Source organism: Crinia signifera, chromosome 6 (genome assembly GCF_055691185.1).
Source record: "Crinia signifera chromosome 6, ASM5569118v1, whole genome shotgun sequence".
In the NCBI taxonomy this organism is placed as follows: domain Eukaryota; kingdom Metazoa; phylum Chordata; class Amphibia; order Anura; family Myobatrachidae; genus Crinia; species Crinia signifera.
Genome location: NC_139222.1, coordinates 131,265,730 through 131,272,407, shown reverse-complemented (window position 1 = coordinate 131,272,407; position 6,678 = coordinate 131,265,730). Strand labels below are relative to the sequence as shown.

The window sequence follows — 6,678 nt, the reverse complement described above, 5'->3', positions numbered from 1 at the left end:
GCAAAGGGGCGGGGAACTTGTTTGAACACATCGATAGCAACTGGTCTATCAATTCCATTAGTAAAGTGTAAATGACTAACATAAGAGAAAACAAGGAAAAACATAGTAGCAACAGCATTTCAACATTAATGTGTGTGACGTTATACTTGCATGTCGTTTGCTTCTTCAGTCCTCTACATCCGATAAGGATGAGGAGGTGTTGGAGATAGAGTCCAGGAAATTCTGGGCTGAGGCAGTGGTATCAAAGATGTGTTGCCTTCCTTGGTGCTGTACTCGAAGTTTCGCTGGGTAGAGGAGTGCGAACTTTATGCTGGCGGTAAACAGAGCCTTGCATATTGGAGCAAAATCTTTGCGTTTCATTGCCACCTGGTACGAAAAGTCCTGGAATAGAAGCAGTTTTTCTCCTTCGTAGAACAGTTCGCCGGCCTTTCGGTAGGCGTCCAGTACTGCTACCTTGTCCAGGTAATTCAGGAATTTGAAAATAACCGGGCGAGGTCTGCGCCTCCCCGATTGGTTGTCGGGTCCAATACGGTGTACTCGCTCTATCATCATGGTTCCAGACGTCGGTAGGCACTGTAATTCCTTTGGCAACCATTTGGAGACCAGCTCCATTAGGTCTCTCTGCTTTACAGATTCCTTTAGGCCGATGAGGCGTAAATTATTCCTGCGATTCCGGTTTTCCAGATCTTCTAGTTTGTCTTGGATGGCCTGAATTGTGGTTTCTTGGGATGTAATTGTGGTTTTTGCTGTAAGTAAATCATCTTCTAGGTTAGAGATGCGTTGTTCCGCTTCGTCAAATCTGGGGCCGTATTCCTTTAGTTGTGTGACCGCCGACTCGATTGCTGCTGTGAGTCCTGCCAGTTTCTCATCCAGCAGAGGTGACAGGATAGCCGTAATCTCTTGTGCTTTGGCCATGGCGGAGGCGCTGTGTTGAGAGTAACTCTCCTCTTGAGATGGCGCGGGACTAGTCGGTGACAATGGGGAGCTGGAAGTTGCATTGAAGGGCGTTTTGGTGTCTTTGTGTTTGGTGGTGGCGCCACCCCTATTTCCCCTTGGTGTCTTCCCCACATATTTCTCCATTGGAGGATTTAGTTAGGTAATGAAAGAGTAGTGGTAAGGGTGGCAGAAATAGTGTCCCAAAAGGTGAGTAAAGACGTAGCCTCTAGACCTTAGGCGGTAGCGAGTGGTGTCAGTCGGTGTGTGAGAGTGACGCTCTCTCTAGTTATTCCCAGCGGCTATCTCGGCGGGGTATTTGATTTACGTATAAATGTTTTCCGCAGGGGCAGAAGAACTGTAAAGTAAATTAATTGAGTTATCAGTGTAAGTCTGATGCTGAAGCCAGGCACAGGAGAAAGTGCAAAGTCCCCAAAGTGGTGCCTGTTTAGGTGTTTTGGCTTGCTGGGATTCCTGTTTTTATTTAAAGCCTTAGTGTTCTTCCCTGTTGGTATCAGGGAGCAACTTGCTGTTTATATTTTTTTTATTTTTATTGTGGGACAAATTTCAGCCACACAGTTCGTTTAGATTGACAGCTATTGTATGTAGCTGCTGTCTGCCTCCTCCAAGATGGCCGCCGAGTCCGGACACAGGACCCTGCAGGAAGATCTCTTCTGCTCTCCCAAGCTCAAGGTGAGGGGTCTGGTGGGGTGACAGGTGCAGTGTCCCCAACTGAGCTCCAGTGGGGTATTTTTATGGCTCCAGCGTATTAGGGGGGCTGCTGAGGTGATTACTGGTGTGGGATGGGGTTTCCAAGATGGCGCCCGCGATATTCAGTGCCAGCTATGGGGCACAGTTTTGGGGTCTGTTCTGGTGGATTTAGTCTGGGCACGTGTTGCCTAGTCCCCGTTAGCCCTGCTGAGGAGTCAGTGGCGCAGGGTGGGGCTGGAGTGGGGGATACAGCCGCTGTTTCGTTTTTCCAAGATGGCGCCCACGATATATACAGCGCAGGTGGAGGGGCTATTTTGTATAGTTGGGGACCGGGGATCTGTGTGGCACTGCCCTCGCTATCCCCACCGGGGTGCTAGTGGTGCAGGGAAAGGCTGGGGTGTCTGTTACAGCCGCTGGTGGCCGTTACTTATTTTCCAAGATGGCGCCCGTTTCAATTAGTGTGTGGAACGGGGCGCAGATTCCGGGGCTTTACTGTGTGGTGGGGAGCTGCGGGAATCATCCGCTTACCCACCGCTGTCTCCTGCTGTAATGTCCTCGGTTTTTGGCTGTGGATGCGGGTTCTTAATGTGCCAAAATGATTAATTATTAACCAGGAGTGGAGAGCTCTGTTAAAATGCGGCCGTATGCCAGGTCCGTCCACCGGAAGTCGCCCTGTTGATTTTAATATTTTTAGATCAAGCGATCTAATTTTATTCATTGTTTTCTTCTTTTTCAGTTTTGTTTACATGGTTGTCATGGTGATGGGTCACCGATGACGCCCCACTGCCGACGAAGTCGTCTGAGCAGCGTGGTGACGTCATCGTTTTTGCGCCAACCCGGAAGTAAGCGGGACTCCGGGCGGGACGCCGGCACGGGTGAGGTATTTAAATTGTTTGGTTTGTTGTATTTATTGTATCGCCTGAGGACAAAGCGGAGGCTTTGAAACGTCGCGTAATAAAGTATTTTTGCATTGAAAGTGGAGTGCTGTGATTTTGAAAGTCTATATATATATATATATATATATATATATATATATATAGTAATTGGACTGTATAAAACAGGAAAGGGATATAAAAAGATACCCAAGTAATTGAGAATGCCAATCAGCAGTGTCCAAACTCTAATTAAGAAGTGGAAAGTGAGGGATTCTGTGGAAACCAATCACGTTCAGGTAGACCAACAAAAATTTCAGCCACAACTGCCAGGAAAATTGTTCGGGATGTAAAGAAAAATCCACAAATAACTTCAGCTGAAATACAGAACTCTGAAAAAAGTGGTGTGGTTGTTGCAAGATGCACAGTAAGGAGGCATTTGAAGAAAAATGGGCTGTATGGTGAACTCGACCATACAGACCATACAGAAGAAAGCCATTACTATGCAAATGCCACAAAGCATCCTAATTACAATACTCCAAACAGCACAGAGACAAGCCTCAAAACTCCTGGAACAGAGTCATTTGGAGTGATGAGACCAAAATGTAACTTTTTGGCCACAAACAAACGTTACATTTGGAGAGGAGTCAACAAGGTCTATAATGAAAGGTACACCATTCCTACTGTAAAACACGGAGGTGGATGTATTGGGGATGTGTGAACTACAAAGGCACTGGAAACTTGGTCAAAATTCATGGCAAGATGAATACAGCATGTTTTCTGAAAATAGTGGAGGAAAATTTGTACTCATCAGCTCGGAAGCTGCGCATGGGATGTACTTTGACATTCCAGCTGCGCATGGGATGTACTTTGACATTCCAACATGACAATGATCCAAAACACAAGACCAAATCGATCTGTCATTGGCTACAGCAGAATAAAGGGAAGGTTCTGGAGTGGCCATCTCAGTCTCCTGACCTCAATATCATTGAGCCACTCTGGGGAGATCTCACACGTGCAGTTCATGCAAGACAGACCAAGAATTGACAGGAACTGGAGGCTTTTTGCCAAGAAGAATGGGCAGCTTTACCATCTGAGAAAATAAAGAGCCTCATCCACAAATACCACAAAAGACCTTCAAGCCTTCATTGATGTTAAAGGGAGCAATACATGGTATTAAGAACAGGGGTATGTAAACTTTTGATCAGGGTCAGTTGGGTAATTTCTGTTGTTATTATGATTTAAAAAGAGTAAACACAGTTGTTTGACAATAAATGGATTCACCTAACCACTAACCATGAGTGAAAGAAAAATGGGTACTTGTTTCCTAGCACGGCCACAAATCGCGGCCATCGGGGGTCATTTTAGTGGCCTGCGATGCCCCCGATTTTTCCATTGAAATGCATTGAAAACAGTGAAAATCGGGTCGGTCGCGTCGTGTGCGGCTAAAAATGCTTAAATGGTCCACACGCGATGGCCGCGATTTCCCCATAGGGAACAATGTTAAATGGGTAACTTTACCCCCGATGACCGCGATTTCCCATAGGAAACAATGTTAAATGGGTCAATTTACCCAAATCATCATAGGGAACAATGGTAAATGGGCCAGAAAGCCCAAAAAACACCCCTGAACATTGACATGTCCCCCCAAAAGTAGTTCATTTTTTAGTGGATGCGATGCCCGCGATGGCCCCGATTTTACCCCCGATGCCCGCGATCATGATCGTTGTGGCCGTGCTAGGAAACAAGTACCGAAAAATGTGTGAGGTACTGTATCATTCATATTCTCTGACAAATGGCTAGAAAATAAAAAAAATTGCGTAATGTAATGCATCGACATCTAAAAGCTGACGTATTGTTGTCTGGCAAATGGACGATCGGTGCCACTAAAGAGAAGTCCCAGCCCCTACAAACTGGAAGGATAAGTCCGATCAACATTTAGAGACTTAAGAGGAGAGCTGACAGGTGCAGATGAGAGACGCACCAACAGCCGCAACGCCTCCCCACTCCCGTGGGTTCCGTGTGCTGACAGGTGATCAGACGCCAGACACAGGCAGGTGTGAGACGCCATGACGCATCAGCCAGCAAACCCCGTCCAAACTTCCATCTGATAGACGGATAAGAGGGAGGCAGAGCGCTCACCTTCCAGCGTAACATCAGTTCCACATCGTGCTTGGGACCCCTGCTGTGAGTATCTTGAGTCTGATACCGCAGTGGCTAATTGTGGCATTTACCTGTTCATTTATATACATGAAAAAACACTATAGTAGAAACCAATGACTGTTCTTTTGGCTCACTAAAGACTGCCTATTCTAGATGCCAACTGGATTGGTATTGCACAATATTTTGCATTGGAGCCAGTAGCAATTTATATTGATAAATTGGATACTTTTTTTCAAAAGTTATTTTGATGTACATATTTGTTACATATTTATATATATTCAAATGTATGTTTTTAAATTGTGGTGGCCACCATATTCAATTATTCCTATTATTAACAAAATAAATATAATTATTTTACTAATTAGAGAGCAGTGTGAGTTCATACATGGTGTGACTGGTCAACTCAGCGCAGTGCTTCCACCCCCTTGTTTTCTGTTCTAAAAAATTGAAGCTGCTTTGTATTCTTAGGAGTCCAAGCAGCATCAAAATGCTTAGTGTGTAGACATCAACACACTAGAAGCCTGCAGCTTACTGAATCACTGAATTTCTATATTATCAATAGAATTATTTTTATTATTATTGATTATCAATATTATAATATTTTTGAATTAGCGCCTAACAATTGAGTTTGGTCTGTAAGATCGGTACTTATGTAGTATCTGGGCTGCCGATTTTTTGATTGTATGCCTTAAGTTAAGGCATACAATCAGATGCGATGCGATATCGCATTGCATCGCATGCGACCATCGGATGCGATGACCCGATTTTTCCATAGGAATCAATGTTAAAATGGACTGAGTCCATTTTAACATGGAATTCAATGGGAAAAAGGGGTCCTTTTCATACCCCTACTATCCAAGGGGGCATGGAGTTGGATATAAACCTGTGGTGAGCGTAGCGAGGCGAGCGAAGCGAGCCCCGCGAGGGGACGGTATTCTGTGTCCCCTCGCGGGGCTCGCCACGCTTCGGGCTCGGTGGCTCGCTACGCTCGCCACAGGTTTATATCCAACTCCATGCCCACTTGGATAGTAGGGGTATGAAAAGGACCCCTTTTTCCCATTGAATTCCATGTTAAAATGGACTCAGTCCATTTTAACATTGATTCCTATGGAAAAATCGGGGCATCGCATCGCATCCGATGGTCGCATGCGATGCGATGCGATGTGCCCGATCCGACCCGATTTAGAAATCGGCAGCCCAGATACTACATAAGTACCGTAAGATCAATTAAATGTTCAGCTTTTCTGAATAAAATAACCATGAGTATAATGAAAGTGGTTTCAATTGGTGCCATTGCTATGGAGCCCAGAGGCTTAAAGGGGCCTGGACTCAGGGTATAAACTTGCATTGCCAGATCTGCAAACTAAACAATGCCCAGCTTGCATTGTGTAACATCACATTTCCAGTGAGAGGAGTGTGTAGTGGATATTATAATGTAAGGGAATACCATACCTCCCAACATATGGCTTGAAGAAATAGGGACACTCGCGCGGCGAAACCGTGCGAGCGCCCGAAAAGGGGGCGGGGCGTATGCAAATGAGGGTGCGGCTTATGCTAATTAGCCGCAACCTCATTTTCATACGAGAATAGACGCTGTGCGCATGCGCACAGCGTCTATTCTACTAGATTGGGGGGTCTCCCAACTGCCACCCCCCGCAGCGGGACAATGCCTGCCGCGGGTGGGACAGAGGGACAGGACCCGAAAATCGGGACTGTCCCTCTAAAATCGTGACAGTTGGGAGGTATGGAATACTGCAATGTAGCATAATTTAAATTGGAGACCACTGTAATTTGTCACAGTTTGAACCTTAGGCACTGTAATGTAGCATAATATGAACTGGTGACAATGGGGCAGATGTATTAAGCCTTAACGAGAGATAAATTCAAGTGTGATAAGGAGAGATACTGTATTCCAAAAGCTGGGACTCTCCTCTTTCTGCTGACACTAGCGGCTTGTCTCTATCATGCTGAGAACCAGAGATATCAGTCTTCCAGCAGC

General features: G+C 45.6%; 1 protein-coding gene across 4 annotated transcripts in view; it reads left to right on the top strand.

The window, feature by feature from the left end:
* The first annotated feature begins 1,513 nt into the window (after positions 1–1,513).
* LRRC3C (leucine rich repeat containing 3C) overlaps positions 1,514–6,678 on the top strand; it is a 116,625-nt gene continuing 111,460 nt past the window's right edge. For 3 of the 4 annotated variants that reach the window (XM_083147227.1, XM_083147223.1, XM_083147226.1), the window contains exons 1-2: positions 1,514–1,626; positions 2,381–2,519. The gene's annotated coding sequence lies outside the window, so the exon portion shown is untranslated. Of the gene's footprint in view, positions 1,627–1,681; positions 2,296–2,380; positions 2,520–6,678 lie in introns of those variants that run through there. The other variant, XM_083147225.1, reaches the window with a different exon arrangement.